Source organism: Silurus meridionalis, chromosome 8 (assembly GCF_014805685.1).
Source record: "Silurus meridionalis isolate SWU-2019-XX chromosome 8, ASM1480568v1, whole genome shotgun sequence".
In the NCBI taxonomy this organism is placed as follows: domain Eukaryota; kingdom Metazoa; phylum Chordata; class Actinopteri; order Siluriformes; family Siluridae; genus Silurus; species Silurus meridionalis.
In genome coordinates this window covers 27,440,854-27,463,887 of record NC_060891.1, presented here as the reverse complement: position 1 = coordinate 27,463,887, position 23,034 = coordinate 27,440,854, and the positions used below count along the sequence as shown (strand labels likewise).

Sequence of the window (23,034 nt, the reverse complement as noted above, 5' to 3'; positions counted from 1 at the left end):
CACACATGTAGCGGGATCCAAATGGCACTGGTACGCCTCTAGATGGTTCGGGATGTTTGTGAGTTCGCATCTACTTCTTCAAAGGTCCGTAATCATCACGAGGTGTGTAAGTTGTGTACGTTGTGTGAACAGTGTGTAAGTTGTGTACGTTGTGTGAACAGTGTGTAAGTTGTGTACGTTGTGTAAACAGTGTGTAAGTTGTGTACGTTGTGTAAACAGTGTGTAAGTTGTGTACGTTGTGTAAACAGTGTGTAATTTGTGTACGTTGTGTAAACAGTGTGTATGTTGTGTAGGTTGTGTAAACAGTGTGTAAGTTGTGTGAACAGTGTGTAAGTTGTGTACGTTGTGTAAACAGTGTGTAAGTTGTGTGTGTTGTGTAAACAGTGTGTAAGTTGTGTACGTTGTGTAAAGTGTGTAAGTTGTGTAAACAGTGTGTAAGTTGTGTATGTTGTGTAAACAGTGTGTAAGTTGTGTACGTGTAAACAGTGTGTAAGTTTTGTACATTGTGTAAACAGTGTGTAAGTTTTGTACATTGTGTAAACAGTGTGTAAGTTTTGTATGTTGTGTAAATTGTGTAAACAGTGTGTAAGGTGTGTGTTGTGTAAACAGTGTGTAATTTGTGTAAACAGTGTGTAAGTTGTGTGAGTTGTGTAAACAGTGTGTTGTGTAAACAGTGTGTAAGTTGTGTATGTTGTGTAAACAGTGTAAGTTGTGTACGTTGTGTAAACAGTGTAAGTTGTGTACGTTGTGTAAACAGTGTAAGTTGTGTACGTTGTGTAAACAGTGTGTAAGTTGTGTGTTGTGTAAACAGTGTGTAAGTTGTGTACGTTGTGTAAACAGTGTGTGTTGTGTAAACAGTGTGTAAGTTGTGTAAACAGTGTGTAAGTTGTGTACGTTATGTAAACAGTGTGTAAGTTGTGTACGTTGTGTAAACAGTGTGTAAGTTGTGTAAACAGTGTGTAAGTTGTTTAGGTCGTGTAAACAGTGTGAGTTGTGTACGCTTGTGTAAACAGTGCGTAAGTTGTGTATGTTGTGTAAACAGTGTGTATGTTGTGTAAACAAGTCAAGTCAAGTTTATTTGTATAGCGCTTTTCACAACAGACATTGTCTCAAAGCAGCTTTACACAAATCAACAGTGATGGTGAATGGTGTGTGTTTATCCCTGATGAGCAAGCCGTGGCGACTGTGGCAAGGAAAAACTCCCTTAGATGTTATGAGGAAGAAACCTTGAGAGGAACCAACTCAAAAAGGGAACCCATCCTCATCTGGGTGACATCAAGAGTTTGATCATAAATCTTTCAACAATACAGAACACTGGACAGTGAGAACTAACATGATTACTGGAGTATAAGATTATAAGTGATGTTCTTTCTGCAGTCTTAAACAGTCTATATGGTTAGTAGCTCCGAGTTTTATAAGCTCAGCATTTGTGATCATCACAGATCCAGCATCAGCTTCTCCATGCCAGAGCCTTTAAACACTCCAGGAGGTCCAATGTCAAAACTCCACACATGTAGCGGGATCCAAATGGCACTGGTACGTCTCTAGATGGTTCGGGATGTTTGTGAGTTCGGCATCTACTTCTTCAAAGGTCCGTAATCATCACGAGGTGTGTAAGTTGTGTACGTTGTGTGAACAGTGTGTAAGTTGTGTATGCGTTGTGTGAACAGTGTGTAAGTTGTGCACGCTAGTAAACAGTGTGTAAGTTGTGTACGTTGTGTAAACAGTGTGTAAGTTGTACGTTGTGTAAACAGTGTGTAAGTTGTGTACGTGTAAACAGTGTGTATGTGTAAACAGTGTGTATGTTGTGTAGGTTGTGTAAACAGTGTGTAAACAGTGTGTGTTGTGTGAACAGTGTGTAAGTTGTGTACGTTGTGTAAACAGTGTGTAAGTTGTGTAAACAGTAAGTTGTGTAAACAGTGTGTAAGGTGTGTATGTTGTGTAAACAGTGTGTAAGTTGTAGGTTGTGTAAACAGTGTGTAAATTGTAAACAGTGTGTAGGTTGTGTAAACAGTGTGTAAGTTGTATAGGTTGTGTAAACAGTGTGTAAGTTGTGTAAACAGTGTGTAAGTTGTGTAAACAGTGTGTAGGTTGTGTAAACAGTGTGTAGTTGTGTAAACAGTGTGTAAGTTGTATAGGTTGTGTAAACAGTGTGTAAGTTGTGTATGTTGTGTTAACAGTGTGTATGTTGTGTAAACATTGTATAAGTTGTGTATGTTGTGTAAACAGTGTGTATGTTGTGTAAACAGTGTGTAAGTTGTGTAGGTTGTGTAAACAGTGTGTAAGTTGTGTAGGTTGTGTGAACAGTGTGTAAGTTGTGTACGTTGTGTGAACAGTGTATAAGTTGTGTACGTTGTGTAAACAGTGTGTGAGTTGTACGTTGTGTAAACAGTGTATAAGTTGTGTAAACAGTGTGTAAGTTGTGTACGCTAGTAAACAGTGTGTGAGTTGTGTAAGTTGTGTACGCCAGTAAACAGTGTGTAAGTTGTGTACGTGTAAACAGTGTGTAAGTTGTGTACGCTAGTAAACAGTGTGTATGTTGTGTAGGTTGTGTAAACAGTGTGTAAGTTGTGTGAACAGTGTGTAAGTTGTGTACGTTGTGTAAACAGTGTGTGTTGTGTAAACAGTAAGTTGTGTAAACAGTGTGTAAGGTGTGTATGTTGTGTAAACAGTGTGTAAGTTGTGTAGGTTGTGTAAACAGTGTGTAAATTGTGTAAACAGTGTAGGTTGTGTAAACAGTGTGTAAGTTGTATAGGTTGTGTAAACAGTGTGTAAGTTGTATAGGTTGTGTAAACAGTGTGTAAGTTGTGTAAACAGTGTGTAGGTTGTGTAAACAGTGTGTAGGTTGTGTAAACAGTGTGTAAGTTGTATAGGTTGTGTAAACAGTGTGTAAGTTGTGTATGTTGTGTTAACAGTGTGTATGTTGTGTAAACATTGTATAAGTTGTGTATGTTGTGTAAACAGTGTGTATGTTGTGTAAACAGTGTGTAAGTTGTGTAGGTTGTGTAAACAGTGTGTAAGTTGTGTAGGTTGTGTGAACAGTGTGTAAGTTGTGCACGCTAGTGAACAGTGTATAAGTTGTGTACGTGTAAACAGTGTGTGAGTTGTGTACGTTGTAAACAGTGTATAAGTTGTGTAAACAGTGTGTGTAAGTTGTGCACGCTAGTAAACAGTGTGTAAGTTGTGTACGTTGTGTAAACAGTGTGTAAGTTGTGTACGTTGTGTAAACAGTGTGTAATTTGTGTACGTTGTGTAAACAGTGTGTATGTTGTGTAGGTTGTGTAAACAGTGTGTAAGTTGTGTGAACAGTAAGTTGTGTAAACAGTGTGTAAGGTGTGTATGTTGTGTAAACAGTGTGTAAGTTGTGTAGGTTGTGTAAACAGTGTGTAGGTTGTGTAAACAGTGTGTAGGTTGTGTGAACAGTGTGTAAGTTGTATAGGTTGTGTAAACAGTGTGTAAGTTGTATAGGTTGTGTAAACAGTGTGTAAGTTGTGTAAACAGTGTGTAAATTGTGTAAACAGTGTGTAGGTTGTGTAAACAGTGTGTAAGTTGTATAGGTTGTGTAAACAGTGTGTAAGTTGTGTATGTTGTGTTAACAGTGTGTATGTTGTGTAAACATTGTGTAAGTTGTGTATGTTGTGTAAACAGTGTGTAAGTTGTGTAGGTTGTGTAAACAGTGTACGCCAGTGAACAGTGTGTAAGTTGTGTAGGTTGTGTAAACAGTGTGTGAGTTGTGTAAACAGTGTGTAAGTTGTGTATGTTGTGTGAACAGTGTATAAGTTGTGTACGTTGTGTAAACAGTGTGTGAGTTGTGTACGTTGTGTAAACAGTGTATAAGTTGTGTAAACAGTGTGTAAGTTGTGTATGTTGTGTAAACAGTGTGTGAGTTGTGTACGTTGTGTAAACAGTGTGTGAGTTGTGTACGTTGTGTAAACTGTATAAGTTGTGTAAACTGTATAAGTTGTGTAAACAGTGTGTAAGTTGTGTACGTTGTTTGAACAGTGTGTAAGTTGTGTAGGTTGTGTAAACAGTGTGTAAGTTGTGTAAACAGTGTTTAAGTTGTGTACGCCAGTGAACAGTGTATAAGTTGTGTACGCCAGTGAACAGTGTGTAAGTTGTGTAGGTTGTGTAAACAGTGTGAGTTGTGTACGTTGTGTGAACAGTGTATAAGTTGTGCACGCCAGTGAACAGTGTGTAAGTTGTGTAGGTTGTGTAAACAGTGTAAGTTGTGCACGCTAGTAAACAGTGTATGTTGTGTGAACAGTGTATAAGTTGTGCACGTTGTGTAAACAGTGTGTGAGTTGTGCACGCTAGTAAACAGTGTATAAGTTGTGTAAACAGTGTGTAAGTTGTGTAGGTTGTGTAAACAGTGTGTAAGTTGTAAACAGTGTGTAAGTTGTGTATGTTGTGTAAACAGTGTGTAAGTTGTGTAAACAGTGTGTGAGTTGTGTAAGTTGTGTAAACAGTGTGTGTTGTGTAAACAGTGTGTTGTGTATGTTGTGTAAACAGTGTGTTGTGTAAACAGTGTGTAAGTTGTGTAAACAGTGTGTAAGTTGTGTAAACAGTGTGTAAGTTGTGTAAACAGTGTGTAAGTTGTGTAAACAGTGTGTAAGTTGTGTATGTTGTGTAAACAGTGTGTGAGTTGTGTAAGTTGTGTAAACAGTGTGTGCTCGGGTGCCAGGAGGTTTGATGAGCACTAGAAGCGAGTGGTGTGACAGCGGGACAGAGGTAAGTCAGATCGTCTCATGTATGTTTGATGTTGTTGAATATTTCATGGGCGGAGCTGCACTGAGCTGCACTGAGCTGCACTGAGATGAAGATCGTGTTGCTCCATTTGTGTCAGAGTTTTTGGGAACAGCATTGACGAGTGTGTGACAAACGAGCAGTTTGAGCCGAGCGGTGGATCTGCTGCAACGTAACCAGAGTCTCCGTGTAACTCACACACACCTCTCAGGTAACTGTCCTGCTCTACACACTCGAACATCTCCCACCTGCATCTGTCACCATGTGACATCACAACATCTGTCCAACTATAACATGAACAGATGTGAAAGAAAGTGCACCCCGATTCCTCACACTCACCCCCGATTCCCCACAATTAACCCGATTCTCACACTCACCCCGATCCTCACTAACCCCTGATCTTTACACTCACCCCCTTATCCTCACACTCAACCCACCTCACACTCACCACGATCCTCACACTCACCCCGATCCTCACACTCACCCCTGATTCCTCACACTCACCCCGATCCTCACACTCACCCCTGATTCCTCACACTCACCCACGATTCCTTACACTCATCCCGATTCCTCACACTCACCCCTGATCTTTACACTTACCCCGATCCTCACACTAACCCCTGATTCCTCACACACCCCGATTCCTCACACTCACCCCGATTCCTTACACTCATCCCGATTCCTCACACTCACCCCTGATCTTTACACTTACCCCGATTCCTCACACCTACCCCTGATCCTCACACTCACCCCTGATCCTCACATTTACCCTGATCCTCACACTCACACTCACCCCGATTCCTCACACTCACCCCGATTCCTCACACTCACCCCTGATCTTTACATTTACCCCGATTCCTCACACTCACCCCTGATCCTCACACTCACCACCTGATCCTTACACTAAACCCGATTCCTCACACTTAACCCAATTCCTCACACTCACCCCGATTCCTCACACTCACCCCGATTCCTTACACTCACCCCTGATCCTCACACTCACCCCGATTCCTCACACTCACCCCGATTCCTTACACTCACCCCTGATCCTCACACTCACCCCGATTCCTTACACTTACCCCTTATCCTCACACTCACCCCTGATCCTTACACTCAACCCGATTCCTCACACTCAACCCAATTCCTCACACTCACCCCTGATCCTCACACTCACCCCTGATTCCTCACACTCACCCCGATTCCTCACACTCACCTCTGATCCTCACACTCAAACCGATTCCTTACACTCACCCCGATTCCTCACACTCACCTCTGATCCTCACACTCACCCCTGATCCTCACACTCACCCCCGATTCCTCACGCCTGATTTCTTACACTCACCCCTGATCCTCACACTCACCCCTAAACCTAAATTTAAACATACTATCTATCTATCTATCTATCTATCTATCTATCTATCTATCTATCTATCTATCTATCTATCTATCTGGACATGTATCTTTTACAGAAATTAAACTATTTAAAAAATGTTTATTATAATCTGTTTTTTCACTTAATAAGAAATACAGTAATAATACTATTTTGCATCCCTTTATAATACATAAATATCTATATTTATATTTATATTAAATAAATAGTAAAAGTGTGTTAAGCAAAATAATAATATAATAATAATAGAAATTTTCCCACTGCGGGACAAATAAATGTATATATTATCTTACAGTTTTTGCCTATTGCTTACACACTTTTTGCAGAATTTGGCTCATTATGTCAAAACTCTACACACAAGCCAATCAGACACAGCACATGGAGATTAACAACTCACATCTATGCCAAAATGAAACACTGCATTCAAAACTCCTTTCTAAAAATGAAATTCCCGTAACAAAACCACACACACAAGCACCATTTGAATTACTCTTTCATATCACCAGCAACACACTGATGCGCTTTATATAAAACACTGCAGTCTTTGTGTTTTTATATTGTAATTTTCTTAGACTCAGTCTTTTGTAAAACTCAAAAGTAGATTTATTTAAAGATTAATTTGTTTAAATGTATTTAGTAATCAAACAAGAGTTTTTACAAAAAAAAACTTAAAAAAATAAAGAAAAATAGAATCACAAGTCATTACATTTAGCAACAAAACAAAAGTAAAAAACAAAACAAATACTGAAGAAACTGCTATTGTGGGAGAAAAACACACTTGTTTTTTGTGTGTGTGTGCACGTGGTGGGGCCTGGGGGGGTCTTATGGATCCCGCCTTCTGTTCGGATCTGGCCACAAGACCTCGTCGACATCACAGGCGATGTCCTCACTTTCCACCGCCATGCTGAAAAGAATTCCTCGATTGCATTTAGAAAGGGGCTGTAAGGGGGCAGGTATAAAAGTGTAAAATTGTTATGGTTGGTGAACCAATCTTGGACCAGAGCAGCCCGGTGGAAACTAACATTATCCCAGATGACAACAAACCTGGGCTGCTGTGGTTTGTCCTGCACAACTGCATGTAGTGCATCTAGAAATACAATGATCTGTCCTGTATTGTAGGGACCTAGAGTGGCATGATGATGCAGGACTCCTTGGACACTAATTGCAGCACACAAGGTGATATTTCCCCCACGTTGCCCAGGGACATTTACAACAGCCCTTTGTCCAACTATGTTACGGCCTCGACGCCTGGTTTTGGTCAGATTAAAGCCTGCCTCATCCACATAGATGAACTCGTGGCTGTTCGGCGGCATCAAAATCCAAAACTGTCTGTAACAGAAAATATTGAATAGTGTTACTGAAAACACATACTACAGTAACTACAATGTCTACATTTTTACACAAGTAGGGGCTGGGTTGGGTTAGAATAGACAAAAACTACAAGATACAGACAGAGCAGGTGGCAGCATAAACCCTCATTCCCACATCACAATATATAGTATGTAAAGTAAAGTGACACACACCTGCACATAATCATGTCCTTGACCCTGACACTGTTCCTCTCGAATGGCACCCTGTACACCTGCTTCATACTGAAGTTATGTTTCTGTAGGATGCAACTTAGTGTAGAAATGCTGACCCTGTTGATATTGTTGAATACCATTCTATCTGCAATTATGCGCTGTTGCAACTCACAAAGTCGGATTGCGTTATTTTCATGCACCATTTGAACGATGGCAAGCTCTTGTTCTTGAGTAAAGAGATGTTCCCTTCCACCTCGAGGAGGTAGCCCAACCATTCTGTAAAAAATGCCACCACAAGATGTCATTGGTTAGGTTCTTTTCCACATACTGTACACAGTACTGTAACATCACAATGATACTCCTTTACATATACTTCACAGCACTACTCATCTTTAAATAGTACTTTACAGTAATACTGTAATATGATACAGAATCATGTGACACATACAGTAGGTACAGTCTGGAGCAGAAACTTGAAGATATACCTGTTCTCCAGTCGGAATGTTCTTATTATCGATGCTACTGTGTAGCAACTGAGGTTAGGGTGGACTCTTTGCCCAGCCTCCCTCATGGATAAGCCATGATTTATGACATGGTCCACCAGAGTAGCCCTGATGTCATCCGATACACGTCTCCGCACTGGTCCTCGTCTTTGTCCTCTTCCACGTCCACGTCCACGTCCAACTCCTCTCTCTCTCTTTGTCCTCCTCCTACTCTTACTCGCATTGCCTCCATGCTTGCAAAGTTCTCAGAATGTCTTACCTGAGGCCTATTTGTGGTGCTAAGGCTCAGACCGATTGGTGTGCTGTTTTCTGTAGTGTTTTCAGGTGTGTATGTAAGTGCCTATAATTGCCAGATGAGTTTTGCATTTTGAACAGAGTGTTTTCCCAATGATAACAGGGTGATTTCGTTTTTACAAAATGTGTCTAATGTAAGAAAACGTGTGTAGTGTTTCGCAATAAGTGTACTACAGAATTGCAAACAAAGTGCAATGTTGACAATGTGTTTAAGCTATGGTTACACTGTGTTTAAGCATATGCTACAAGAAGTTTAGGTATTGAGGCTTTGGTTTAAGCATTCGGATTTAGTGTGCAAGCAATGGGCAAAAACTGTAATAATAAGTTATGTCGCCTCTAGAGGGCAGATGAACTCAAGCTTTGAGACGAAAGGACGTGAAAAGTGCTTCACACACACACACACACACACACACACACACACACACATATATATATATATATTTATGTAATATCAATGGCTTTATTATTGTTTATTGTTATGGTAAAATTAACTTACAATAATTCCTTAACCATGTAATGTATCATTATTATTATTATTATTATTATTATTATTATTATTATTATGATCACATTATCAGATGAAAAGTGTGGGATGTTTTCCTTTGTATTTGTCGTGTTTCTCTTTCTTGTTCAGGGATGAATGGAGGTGTGACAGTTGACCTCCGACCCCTGGAGCAGTCTATTAGCGCGCTCCCTAATGGCCTGTCAACACTAATGTTAGTTTATAGCAATTTAATTATGCTCAGGTTTCCTGCAGAGACACTTCCCTTTAAATAATTCAGACTCAGCGACAATAAATCTGTCGGCCAAAAGAAAAGAACAGAACAAAAAAGACGAGAAGCGAAAAGATTCAGCGCTCAGAATCAAACTGATAGATAGATAGATAGATAGATAGATAGATAGATAGATAGATAGATAGATAGATAGATAGATGTTCTATACATTTTTTCCACTTAAAATTGAATATAAAAATGTGTAAAAATAAAAGATGAAACTCTGTAACGCGGCGCGGCGCTGTTGTTTTTATAAACGCATCCTGGACAATAGACGTGTTTTTATTTCTATTTGTTTATCGATCACTGTAAAGCGAGCAAAGGAACACACACACACACACACACACACACACACACACACACACACACACACACACAGAGTGTAACACTATCTATCTATCTATCTATCTATCTATCTATCTATCTATCTATCTATCTATCTATCTATCTATCTATCTATCTATCTGTCTGTATTTATACACACGTAATTTTATTTTATTTTTTATTTTATTTTCCTTTTTAAAACCACTCATTATTCTGTTATTTTTTAACTCTTTTGTTTTTATTAATATTTTTATTTGGACTTTATTCCTGTAAATAAATTAAATGTCACTCAGATTTCTCTGTTTTTTATTTAAGGATTGTATTTTTTTTTTTTTTTTAGCCGACAAATGTGCAAAAAACAGAAAAAATAAAACCAGTTTAAAGAAGAAAAGAAAGAAGAGAGAAACACAATCCATTATTAACATTTATATTTTACACAAACGCTGTTGTTGTTTTGTTGTTGTTGCAATTAATTGTGTGTTGTTGTTTTTTAAACTTTTATTCGGCATTAATAACTTACAGAAAATCATGTTTATTAGAAACGTGAACATCCGGGATACTCAATAATATTCCTACATCAGTGTGTTTTACAATATATTCATCAAATGATTTATACATTTATTAGTGTGAAATGTGTAAATACTATTACTGTAAAAAACTCAAATAAAAGTTTTTATTTTTAAATGACACCCAGAAAAATGTCCTCTTCCTCTTATTATTATTATTATTATTATTATTATTATTATTATTAATAATTATTATTATTTTTAATGTAGATCCAAGTTATTGTTACTTTATAGTTTTATTGTGTAAGGTTATTTAAATATAATAATAATTATAATTAAATAACCCTCTCTCTCTCTCTCTCTCTCTCTCTCTCTCTCTCTCTCTCTATATATATATATATATATATAATAATATATATAGTTATTTAAAAATACAAAAAATAGTAAAAAAAATAAAAAAATAATGTAATATTCATGATTTTATTATTGTTTATTGTAATAGTAAAAATTATTTTTAAAAATCTCATAACTATTTAATATATATAAAATGAATTTGTATAAGAATATGACGGAATAATAAGTGAAAGTGTGTGTTAGTAGAATTGCTCTGAACAGTTGCTCTGAATAATAAATGTAATAAATCAGTAAATAAAAGCGCACTATGAGGAACATTTTAATTGTGAGGAGAAACACAGAAGTTCTTTTGTCACTGTTTTTATTTCTGAACGTATTTATTTATTTATTTTTGTGATTTTCTGCTGCTCAACATATTATATATTTATTTATATTATATTTATGGATTTATAGAGAGTTTACTGTGTGTGAAAGTTTCTTTTTTTTTGTTCTAATAAAGTTTTATTTTCAGAAATTTGATCATTTCACTCTCCTACAATTTATTTTACATTTTTAATAAATCCTCCACTCCTCTACCACTTCCTCCTTTTCTCCTTTTTCCTTTCTCCGTGTTCTTTTCTTCCTCTGCTCGTTCTTATCCGTCTCCTTCACAATATTCGTCTTTTGCCAGCCTCAATTTTTTTCGTAGTATCCCCTCTTCCTTTCCTTTCCTTTCCTTTTCTTTCCTTTCCTTTCCTTTCCTTTCCTTTCCTTTCCTTTCCTTTCCTTTCCTTTCCTTTCCTTTCCTTTCCTTTCCTTTTCTTTTTTCTCTTCTTCTTTCTTTGTTTTTCTCCTTCTTCCTCCTCATTTCCCACGCTTTCTCTCCCCGGCTTTCACCTCTCTTCTCTCTCTATCCGCGTTTCCTCGATTCCATGTTCTTCCTCTTCTCCTCCTGAGCTCTTTATCTTCTCTTTCTTCACTCATAACAGACAGAACAAACATGTTTCCCCAATAAGTCAGATGTTTTCTGTTCCATGTGAAATTAAACAATGAATATTTTATAGATGCTTTATTATTATTATTATTATTATTATTATTATTGTTGTTGTTGTTTTTATTATTTTTATTATTATTATTATTATTATTATTATTGTTGTTGTTTTATTATTATTATTATTATTATTATTATTATTATTATTATTGTTTTTATTATTTTTTTATTATTATTATTATTATTATTATTGTTGTTGTTATGTATCTCGATCAATAAATTGTGCAATGTTTACAAACAACAAAAAATAAATAAACAAATAGAAACATTGTTGAAAATGATATGAGAAAAGTGCAAAAAATTTAGTTAATGAGTGCGCGCGTCACTGTGTGTGTGTGTGTGTGTGTGTGTGTGTGTGTGTGTGTGTGTGTGTGTGTGTGTGTGTGTGTATGTGTGTGTGTTTAATGCTTCTCTCTTCTCGATTTAATTCGCTTTTAAGCGCTTTTCACTGAGCTCCTGATTTATGCGCCGCTCTTGTGGTTTTATTAGCGGCTCGAATCCATTCATTCCTGTGTGTGTGTGTGTGTGTGTGTGTGTGTGTGTGTGTGTGTGTGTGTGTGTGTGTGTGTGTGTGTGTGTTCATTATTATTTGTAGGAGGTGGTTTAAAGCCCTCGAGTGCCTTTTTAAAAGAGAGGAAATTCATCCTGAAGAAGAAAAAAACCTTTAAAATCCACACTGCTGCAAAATAAGAGAGTGATTGATAGAGAGAGAGAGAGAGAGAGAGAGAGAGAGAGTAAGAGAGAGAGAGAGAGAGAGAGAGAGGGAGTCTTTTAATCTCTCTCTCAATCTCTGTATAAATGAAATGGAAATCTGATTAAAGTGTAAACTTCACACCATCACACTCCTCCTTTATCCCTCTCTTTACTCCTCCATTCACCAATCATTCCTTTTCTTTTTTATACAATTAGTATTTCTTTGCTCTACTTTTATTCACTTTTTCTATTCACCCCTCTTTTCCTTCCTATCCGTCCTTCACCTCCTTCTCTGAGTTTAGTCTTGTATCTCTCCCTCCATTTCTTTATTTTATTATCCTTTCTTTTGTTTCTGGTCTGTCTTTTTCTTCCTTTTCTTTTTTTTGTCTTGCTTTCCATTGCTTGCTAAATTTGTCTTCTTTGTTCTTCTTCTTCTTCTTCTTCTTTTACTTCTTTGTCTTCTTCACCTTCACCACTTCACTCCATTTCTTGTGTTTTTCTTCTCCTGCTTTAATTCAGTTCTCTCTTTCTTCTTGTGTGTGTGTGTGTGTGTGTGTGTGTGTGTGTGTGTGTGTGTGTGTGTGTGTGTGTGTTTTGGTAGGCATGTACGAGTGTGTACCAGTGTGTTATCACTACAAATGTGTGCAAAGCGCAATACCTCTAAAGCAACACACACACACACACACACACACACACACACACACACACACGCGCGCGCGACTTTACGAGGCGGCTCGGGATCGCGGCGGCCCATTAAAGGTCTCGCGCGGAGACACATTTACACTAAACAGTGACATCCCGCTTCTGCTCGCGCTCACGGAGACAGAAATGTGGGGTGGGGGGGTGTTAAAGAGGAGGTGGGGGGCATCTGGGGGTGGAGGTGGAGGGGAGGTGTAGGGCGACACGAGCCATGACGGATTACACAATTACTATGAAATGTGTGGCGTTTTCACGTCCATGCAAAGCTGCGCGAGTTTCCCCGTTTTCAGCGTGAGTTATTACCGCGCGGCGCGAGCCCCCGTGATGAAGCGATAATCAATTCCTGTGACTGAGGCTCGAGGGAGCAACAATGATCACTTCTGCCCTGATGAAATGATGCCACTTTAAAGTGTGATGGATGCGCCCGCGCGCCTTGTGTGACTTTAAAAGGAGCTTTATATGAACCCGAAAAGTGGAAGAAAAATGGGGCCCTCAGGGGCGTGTCCGGGGATGTTTTAGACGTGGGGTGTGTGCGACTGGGGGTGGAATCGGGGGTGTGAAATAGGGTGGGATGGACCATCAGAATACGGTGAAAAAAGTTTTCACACTGTTCTGAGGTTTGGTGCATTTCACCACAGAAGCCGCTCAGGTGCTTTCCAAGCTTCCCAGAGGATTGATTGATTGGTTGATAAGCATAAATGTGAGCAATAATTTGACGTCACTGGTTCATTTTAGGAGCCAATTATTGGTCTGGTACCAACACCCAACACCACTGTTCCCAGTGTTCCCAATAACCAATCATCGATCATATTCTTTATGACATCCAATCACTGATCTCTTTTATTCCCTGTTGTTTCCAACAACCAATCACTGAACCCTATTATTTCTGACAACCAATCACTGGTCACTATTGTTTTTAACGAACAGCCATTGATCACCATTCCTTGTGACAATCACCAATTATCCATTACCATTTTTCCCAACAACCAATCACTGATCATCATTTATCTTGACAACCAAAAAACACAGCTGAATTTACACATGATCTTATCCAAATGCTTGTTTAATGACGTCACTGTAGTAAATTTCGAGAACCTTTACGGTTCCTCCAGCAGGACATCAAAACAACTCTTAACTTGTAGATAATTTTTCTCTGACAGTGTGAGTGTACAATAAAATGATGGCTGTGTGTCCACGGCTCTGAGAGTAATTGTGTACCGACGCCATTTATACAGCCCTGAAAAGTGGAAGCGTTTTCCTCCCTGTGCTCGTGCAGCCGTAACTCATCACCATGAACGATGGCTCATAAGCTACACTTGCACCAATACACACATTTCACACCCACACACTCCGTCCACACAAAAAGGATTTAGAGCATCGCGAGCTGCAAATCGATGTGAATCATACAGACTGAACATTTATGATCAGGGTCCTGAAATTCCAAATTCATCATCTGGCACTAATAAGAGTGCAGGAAGTTTCTCAGCATCACGAGTCCAAAATCCTCTACACATTCCTCAACTTTATTAAGATGGTGACTGTCATTCGGTGTTGTTGAGATATAGAGTCATCAGCATAGCAGTGGAAACTATCTTCATCTAATAAATAAAGTGTCGCACTCGGCAGACCCTCGACTCACAGAGTGTTTTGTGTTTTTGTGTAGACAATTTTCAGATCAGTCCAATTGGCACCAACAACCACACCATAGAACTCATACCAAAAAATAGAGGGATGAATAAAGAGCACAGAACATGAAATACAGATCAGAGCACAGAACACAAAAAAAAAAGAACACAAAACACACAATATGGAACACAAAACCCGAAACACACAAATAAACCTGTGTTAAGGTGTGTGTGTGTGTGTGTGTGTGTGTGTGTGTGTGTGTGGGGTTGGGGTTGTTTATGAATATCCAGTAGTTGCAGTTAAGTGGTGTTGGGATTTGAACTCAAAACCCTCTGTACAGAAGGCCAAGACATTAACCACTGAGCTGCTCCTCATCCCATAAAACCCAGCCGTGTCCTTAAAACTAATAACAATATATTTTTCTATATAAACATTATGGGAAGTATATTAGTGTTGAGGAAACACAAACCCCATTAGAGAGAAGTATTTGCTCATTTACTACTTTAACCTGCTCTGTTTCATCATTCTAATCAAAACAAGTTCCAGGTTTTGAATTGACTGATGCAAGTTCTCCAGGGGCCCAGAAGAGGCTTAATGGTGCTGGGATTTGAACTCATAACCTTCTATTCAGAATTCCAACGTTTTAACCCCTGAGCTTCCACTACTTTTACCCACTAAAGGAGCCACTAAAATAATTTGTCTGACTGTTTGTTAACATCTTTACCACCAAATGCCATACTTTGAACGTGTGTGTGTGTGTGTTTGGATGGGTGTGTGGGTGTGTGTGCGTGTGTTTGGATGGGTGTGTGTGTGTGTGCGTGTGTGTTTGGATGGGTGTGTGTGTGTGTGTATGTGTGTGTGTGTTTGGATGTGTGTAAGTGATAGTTTGTGTTTTGGATGTGTGTGTATATGTGTGTGTGTGTGTTTGATGGTGTGTGTCTGTGTGTGTGTGTGTGTGTGTTTGGATGTGTGTAAGTGATAGTTTGTGTTTTGGATGTGTGTATGTGTATGTGTGTGTGTGTGTGTGTGTGTGTGTGTGTGTGTTTGGATGTGTGTGTAAGGATAGTTTGTGTTTTGGATGTGTGTATGTATGTGTGTGTGTGTGTGTGTGTGTGTGTGTGTGTGTGTGTGTATATGTGTGTGTGTGTGTTTGGATGTGTGTGTGTGTGTTTGATGTGTGTGTGTATGTGTGTGTGTGTGTGTGTGTGTGTGTGTGTGTGTGTGTGTATATGTGTGTGTGTGTGTGTGTGTGTGTGTGTGTGTGTGTGTGTGTGTTTGGATGTGTGTGTGTGTGTGTGTGTGTGTGTGTATATGTGTGTGTGTGTGTGTGTGTGTGTGTGTGTGTTTGGATGGATGTGTGTGTGTGTGTGTGCGTGTGTGTGTTTGGATGTGTGTGTGTGTGTGTGTGTGTGTGTGTGCGTGTGTGTGTGTGTTTGGATGGGTGTGACAAAAACAATGCTCACAGCTTTAATAAAAAGTAGATTTATAGATGATATATATTAAAGTAGATGTAGATTTATATTAATTCACTCCGTCAATTAGTGTTAATTATAATTATCAATTAACTGTAGGTCATCTCACAGACAGTAAGACAAGCGTGCGCGCGCGCGTGTGTGTGTGTATGTGCGCGCGCAAGAGAAATAGAGATAAGCGGTGTGTTACAGATGGCCCAGACACCCAGACTTTGCGAGAAAACCCATCAATAAAGCAATTTCTGATGTCATAACACTGCGACTTTGGCAAAATCCTAAAGACCTGAAAAAAAACTTTTTTTTTTCTTTCTCTCTGCCACATTCCGAGTCTCGCGCTCGTGGACTTTAATGGATTCCGTATAAATAATATTCGGCCGTAATGGAAAAGGTTGAGCCAGGAGAAGACAGATGAAGTCATAAACACGTATAATTGAGAATCAAAGACCGATAAATTTTAAACTGCTATCCATTCTCTTGTTCTCTCTCTCTCTCTCTCTCTCTCTCTCTCTCTCTAGATGATGATCTATGTCGTGCGGCCTCTGGAAAATGGAAGGAGATTACGGGTGGAAATTATAACAATAAATTTTCTAAACATACACCTTGATTATGCTTCGATTTTTTAAGGAGGTGGAGGAGGTTCGGATGAAAGCTGAAAGCTTGTCGGCTAAATGGCGCTATAAAAATAGGTTTGCCTCGAGGTGTCATTTTCAAACCCCCCCACCCCACCCACATACAACCCCCCCAACCCCACCCTTTAAATGGAGGGGAAATGAATTGTGTAATTTATCGGGGAGTCAGATTAGATCAGCATATCCCATCACAGCCACAACAATCAATCAGCTTCTGTCTCAACAGCTCACAGGAAACACATAAAGCAGAGCTCTAATGGCCTCCCAATCTAACAGATTGATAGACTTATCCACTCCCGGGGATGAATTAAGAAAATCGGCTTCTCTCTCTCTCTCTCTCTCTCTCTCTCTCTCTCTAGATGATGATCTATGTCGTGCGGCCTCTGGAAAATGGAAGGAGATTACGGGTGGAAATTATAACAATAAATTTTCTAAACATACACCTTGATTATGCTTCGATTTTTTAAGGAGGTGGAGGAGGTTCGGATGAAAGCTGAAAGCTTGTCGGCTAAATGGCGCTATAAAAATAGGTTTGCCTCGAGGTGTCATTTTCAAACCCCCACCCCACCCACATACAACCCCCAACCCCACCCTTTAAATGGAGGGAAATGAATTGTGTAATTTATCGGGGAGTCAGATTAGATCAGCATATCCCATCACAGCCACAACAATCAATCAGCTTCTGTCTCAACAGCTCACAGGAAACACATAAAGCAGAGCTCCTAATGGCCTCCCAATCTAACAGATTGATAGACTTATCCACTCCCGGGGATGAATTAAGAAAATCGGCTTCTCTCTCTCTCTCTCTCTCTCTCTCTCTCTCTCTCTCTCTCTCTAGATGATGATCTATGTCGTGCGGCCTCTGGAAAATGGAAGGAGATTACGGGTGGAAATTATAACAATAAATTTTCTAAACATACACCTTGATTATGCTTCGATTTTTTAAGGAGGTGGAGGAGGTTCGGATGAAAGCTGAAAGCTTGTCGGCTAAATGGCGCTATAAAAATAGGTTTGCCTCGAGGTGTCATTTTCAAACCCCCACCCCACCCACATACAACCCCCAACCCCACCCTTTAAATGGAGGAAATGAATTGTGTAATTTATCGGGGAGTCAGATTAGATCAGCATATCCCATCACAGCCACAACAATCAATCAGCTTCTGTCTCAACAGCTCACAGGAAACACATAAAGCAGAGCTCCTAATGGCCTCCCAATCTAACAGATTGATAGACTTATCCACTCCCGGGGGATGAATTAAGAAAATCGGCTTCTCTCTCTCTCTCTCTCTCTCTCTCTCTCTCTCTCTCTCCTCTTTATCTGTGTTTTAAAATACAAAAGCCGACATATAAAGCACCGGCTTTAAAATACAATATGTCCTCTACAGACTCTGACAGCGATGCTGATGCTGATGCTGATGGTGATGCTGCTGATGATGATGATGCTAACTAACAATGGACCCGCAGAAGAAACCTCGGGTATTTCCTATTCAGATGAGATTCAGACGAATCTCTCTTTAATGAACAGATGATGACGAACACTCGTTTGAAATGTGACCTCAGAGGCCTATTAAACCCCCCATTTCATTGATTCAATTATTTAAGCCAGACATTTTACAGTAATAAAAAAAATGAAAAAAAAAGATAAAGAAGGGGAGGGGCTCTGACACTCGTTTAAAGAGCGATACACTGAATTTATCCCCCGTTCATTCTCAAGTGTGGAAGATGCTATCAGTGTTCAGCCTAATGGACCTTCATTTGTACATAATTATGCTGCCCGGTGGGTGTTAAAAGAGAGAGGGACAGAGAGAGAGAGAGAGAGAGAGAGAGAGAGAGAGAGAGAGAGAGAGAGAGAGAGAGAGAGAGAGGATAAAGAGGGGAGAGAGAGGGAGAAAAGAGGGATAAAGAGGGGAGAGAGAGAGAGAGAGAGAGATAGAGAGGAGAGAGAGAGAGATAGAGAGAGAAAGAGGGAGGGAGGAGAGAGAGAGGGACAGAGAGAGAGAGAGAGAGAGAGAGAGAGAGAGAGAGAGAGAGAGAGAGAGAGAGAGGAGAGAGAGAGAGAGAGAGGAGGAGAGAGAGAGGGAGAGGAGAGAGAGAAAGAGAGAGAGAAAGAGAGAGGAAGAGAGAGAAAGAGAGATAGAGAGAAAGGTGGAGAGAGAGAGAGAGAGAGGATAAAGAGGGGAGAGAGAGAGAGAGGAGAGAGAGAGAGAGAGAGAGAGAGAGAGAGAGAGAGAGAGAGAGAGAGAGAGAGAGAGAGAGAGAGAGAGAGAGAGAGAGGAGAGAGAGAGAGAGAGAGAGAGAGAGAGAGAGAGAGAGAGAGAGAGAGAGGATGTTTGTATCTGAATATTAGATTTTAGAAGGTCATGTCTAAAAATTTCGATTGCATCAAAAAAAATGTTTTTTTATTACTATTATATTATATTATATTATTATTATTATTATTATTTTTATTATTATTATTATTATTATTATTATTATGACTTATTTAAAAAATGAACTTAAAGTTAAACAGGAATCGTCTCGTAATCAGGGTGAGTTTGTTCAATCTATAGCGTTTTTTTAACAATAGACATCGTAACAAATCATCTTTACAGAAACATCTAAATCAGGAGTACAGATCAGGATCATGTGGTTCCTATAAGTTTATATAGCAGAGGAAAAAACTTCCTGAGATGCCATGAGGAAGAAACCTTGAAAGAAACCAGACTCCAGAGGGGGAACCTCCTCCTCATCTAACCCCGAAAGTCCACTGAGTGTAGTTCCATCATTGTTAATGTGTCACCCGTTCACTGATGACAAGCGGTTTTCCTTTCCACCCTCAGTAAAGGTTTCCTCCAGAGAGACAATGCCTTTGGGTAAAAGCGCTTTCTCTAACGATGTGTAATCAATAATCAATACAGGATACAGGGATATTGCTTCAGGGAAATCGTGGCCTAAATGTTTTTCTTTTTTTCTTTTGTAAACTTCATGTGGTGCATTAAATAAATTACAAAACAATTAATTCATATTTCACTTGTTTATATTTACATTCAATGTTGTGAAACTTTAGTTCCTGTTCTCACTTACGCTATAGCAGCTATAAACATCCAGTCCCTGATTTTCTCTTGATGTTAATAAGGCAAAAACTAAATAAATAAAATATGCAGCTTGAAAAAAAAACCATAAAAATGTGTTTTTTTTTATTATCCTACGACTGTTGTAAAGTGCTCAGACTGAAGACTTCCCTGTGGAAACATCACATTTCCAGCAATGACTGTGTTTGTGAAGAAGTTGTCGCTATTAAAACTATAGCGAATTACTCAACAGCTTCCGACCAATTGGAATGCAGAACTGAACAAAGCTGTGGTCTGGAAAAAAATGGTGGAGTAAGAACAACGATGTTGCAAGAAAACAATTCTCCGAGCTTTCAGGAAGACTGGAGATCAATACGAGGCTGAATAAAAAAGAAAATTAAGGTCTTATTCCAGAATCATCATCATCATCATCATCATGATCATCATCATGATCATCATCATCATCATCATCATCTTCATCATCATCTTCATCATCGTGACCTCCTCAGAGTCATAAAGTATTGTTTTATTCTTCCCAACAGCACTGAGCTTCATATCTGATTTGTAAGAGCGTCCTGAGGGCAGCGGGCCATTTCTCCTGCTGTAAATATATCCACACGGCCACAAATCAGCCGCAAACAAATTCACACTCTCTCTCTCTCTCTCTCTCTCTCTCTCTCTCTCTCTCTCTCGCTCCACAATCGCCACTGGAGAATGCAATTAGCGCTTTTATGGAGCTGATGACAAGCCATATGTTACACGCTAAGAAGCTGCAGGAAACTTTAAAGTCACTTTCCAGGCTGTGAACTTCACAGCAGCATTCTGGAGAGGAATTTGAAACACTTTTTCTGGAGGCTCTCTGGAGCAAGAACATGATGATGAGGATAGTGATGCTGGTGGACATGGAGATTCATCTGTCGCTGTGGTACTGAGAGTAACTTAATGATACTAACAACAATAATATACAATGAATGCTAAGATTTCCCTGGGGACGAGTCCACGGAGGAGTGCTGGTGATGAGCTGGAACTTCACATGACTTCCTCCAGCCAGTGCTTAATTCAGTCTTATTTCCTCCCTCATTAGTGAAAGATTTCCATCAAGTTTTTGCTTGAACTTCTAATTCTATTATTTGGCTTCTGTATAAAGTTTATTTCTTGAGTTTGAATGGCTCGGGTTCATGTTTGCTTAAAATATCCGTCTTTAATACGCTCGTATTGCCAGTTCATCCTAAGCATTTGGATTATGGTTGATATGTTTAGATCATGCAACTCTATAGAAGTAGATGTTCATCAAATGAGAACAGGATTTGTTGTGTTAATGCAGGTAGCAAATAATTTTCCGCTGCTTTGGGACAATGTTCTTTATCTAAATTACATTTACATTTAGGGCATTGAGCAGACGCCCTTATCCAGAGCGACGTATTAAAGTGCTTTGAGTCTTTATCAGTAAATAAATCAACATTATTTCACTGATGTTAAAAAACTCTGTTGAGAGGAATTCAAGCTTAGAGTTTTATTTGTTGTATATACAGATGTCAGTGACAGTTTGTACAGTGAAATGCTTAAGTCAGGCTACAGGCAAACTACAGCAAACATTTTGATTTTGACTTTGGTTTTGTTGATGGTGAAAATGTTAATGATGTTGAAGGCAATTTTGGTTGTTCATATATTCATCCTTTTCTCTGCAAGATACACGTGAAAGTAACAATAGTACAGTGTAATGATATTGAGAGCTCTAAAAACGGAGATTTGTGCCGTCCCCGTGTGGTAACGGTTTTAAAATTCTAGCACTTTTTGTAAACAGTGTTCTTTGTTTCCTTTTTGTTAATCATGGTTTAAGATCTTTCACTTTCATAGTTCTCAGTAGTGCTCAAGCAAATTCTTGTACAGAACTCTAATGTGGGTGGAACTTAACATGCTTTAATCTCATTGGCTAGTGAGATTTGGATAGACAGCTCCAGGATGTCGAGATTTGAGTAAATATTCAAAAGATTTCTAGGTTTGATTTTCTGTATTGTTATAGTGTTAAAATCTTTGTAGTGAAAATGCATTTGGTTAGTAAATCAATGAAGCACATGTAGAATGTTCTCCCAAATTTGTGCTTCTGAAGTAACTTCTGGGAGAGGATCAATGAACACTTCAGCTAATAAGTAACAAGATCCAAAACCTTGATTATAAATGAAATTATTCAGTAAATAAGGTAAAAAAACAGTAATGATATAGAACCCGAACATAGAAATGAATGCAGTTTATAATCCTGGGAGATGTCATCCAAATGCAATGAAAATAAACACTGTCAAGCCCCGCCCCTTTTTGATAGGTATTTACCAAACAAAAAATTAAGTAGCACAATAATTATTAACACAAAGGAATTACAATGTTAAAGTTTTGCCACTGAGTCCAATGTATTTCACTTCATTTGGTAGAAATGTTCCATAGATGATGAGAAGTGATGGAACTGCGATCTCAGTGATATTCCAACTGTACTATTTTTTTTACTTTGAGGTCTCTGTTTGTTTCAATGTCATGGAAATGAAAGAGTGTGACACGAGAGAAAAATAAGGGAAAAAACAATAGCTAAGAATGACAAAAGCAAGACTTTGAGAAGCACAGAATCCAGAGCTTAAATACTGATACTAATTAGTAGAAACAGGAAGCAGGTGCAGAAGTGTAGCGTGTGCTTTAGGCCATGTCCACACTAATACGTGTTCTCTCCGTTTTGAATTTTTGAAAACACTCCCCAAAGTGGATACATTTTAAAATGCTGTTTTCATGTCACACTGTGGATTTTGAAAATGGAGGCTTTAGAAAACAGTGATGCATTTTAGTCGATGGTGCGACTTTTCAAAGAGCTGGAAAGTAAAAAAACGCCAGACGGAAATGACGCAGATCGGATAGTCTCACGTTTTGCTCATGAGAAGTACAGGGAAGTTTTCAGACGTTTGAGTGTTGACGAGCAACTTTTGGGAAACGATTGAAAACAAAAGTGTCAACTATTTTAGAGGGAAATAGCGTTTTCAGATTTATCCGGATTAGTGTGGACGAAGCCTTCAAACATGGAGGTTTGGTAGCTGATAGGAAACATAGTTCATTGGCATGAAATTTTTCCTTCACATAAACTAGGAGACTCAAACCCTGTTCCAGAATGACACAAAGTGCACAAAGTCAGCTTCATGAAGATCTGCTTTACATGGGTTGGAGTGTTAGATCTCCTGCTACAGAACTCCAAACCCACATCAGAACATACCTGGCTTTACTAAGACCCTTGTGGCTGAATAAATCTCACACAAATCTCCACAAAATCCAGTGGAACATCTTCCCAGAAGATTATTTTTACAGCAAATAAATACGACTAAATTATGGAATGGGATAAACAATAAATGCATGGTCAGGTGTCTACAAAATGTTCTTCAGAAAGAAAAGCT

General features: G+C 38.9%; 1 long non-coding RNA gene across 2 annotated transcripts; it reads left to right on the top strand.

Moving 5' to 3' along the window:
* Positions 1-71: 71 nt before the first annotated feature.
* On the top strand, positions 72-9,924 carry LOC124390271. 2 transcript variants are annotated; one of them, XR_006926711.1, is made up of 3 exons: positions 72-102; positions 4,635-4,954; positions 9,891-9,924. It is a non-coding gene; the product is annotated as an uncharacterized LOC124390271 (long non-coding RNA). The 2 variants fall into 2 exon arrangements; XR_006926710.1 differs by lacking the exon at positions 9,891-9,924 and adding an exon at positions 9,088-9,304.
* Positions 9,925-23,034: the final 13,110 nt, after the last annotated feature.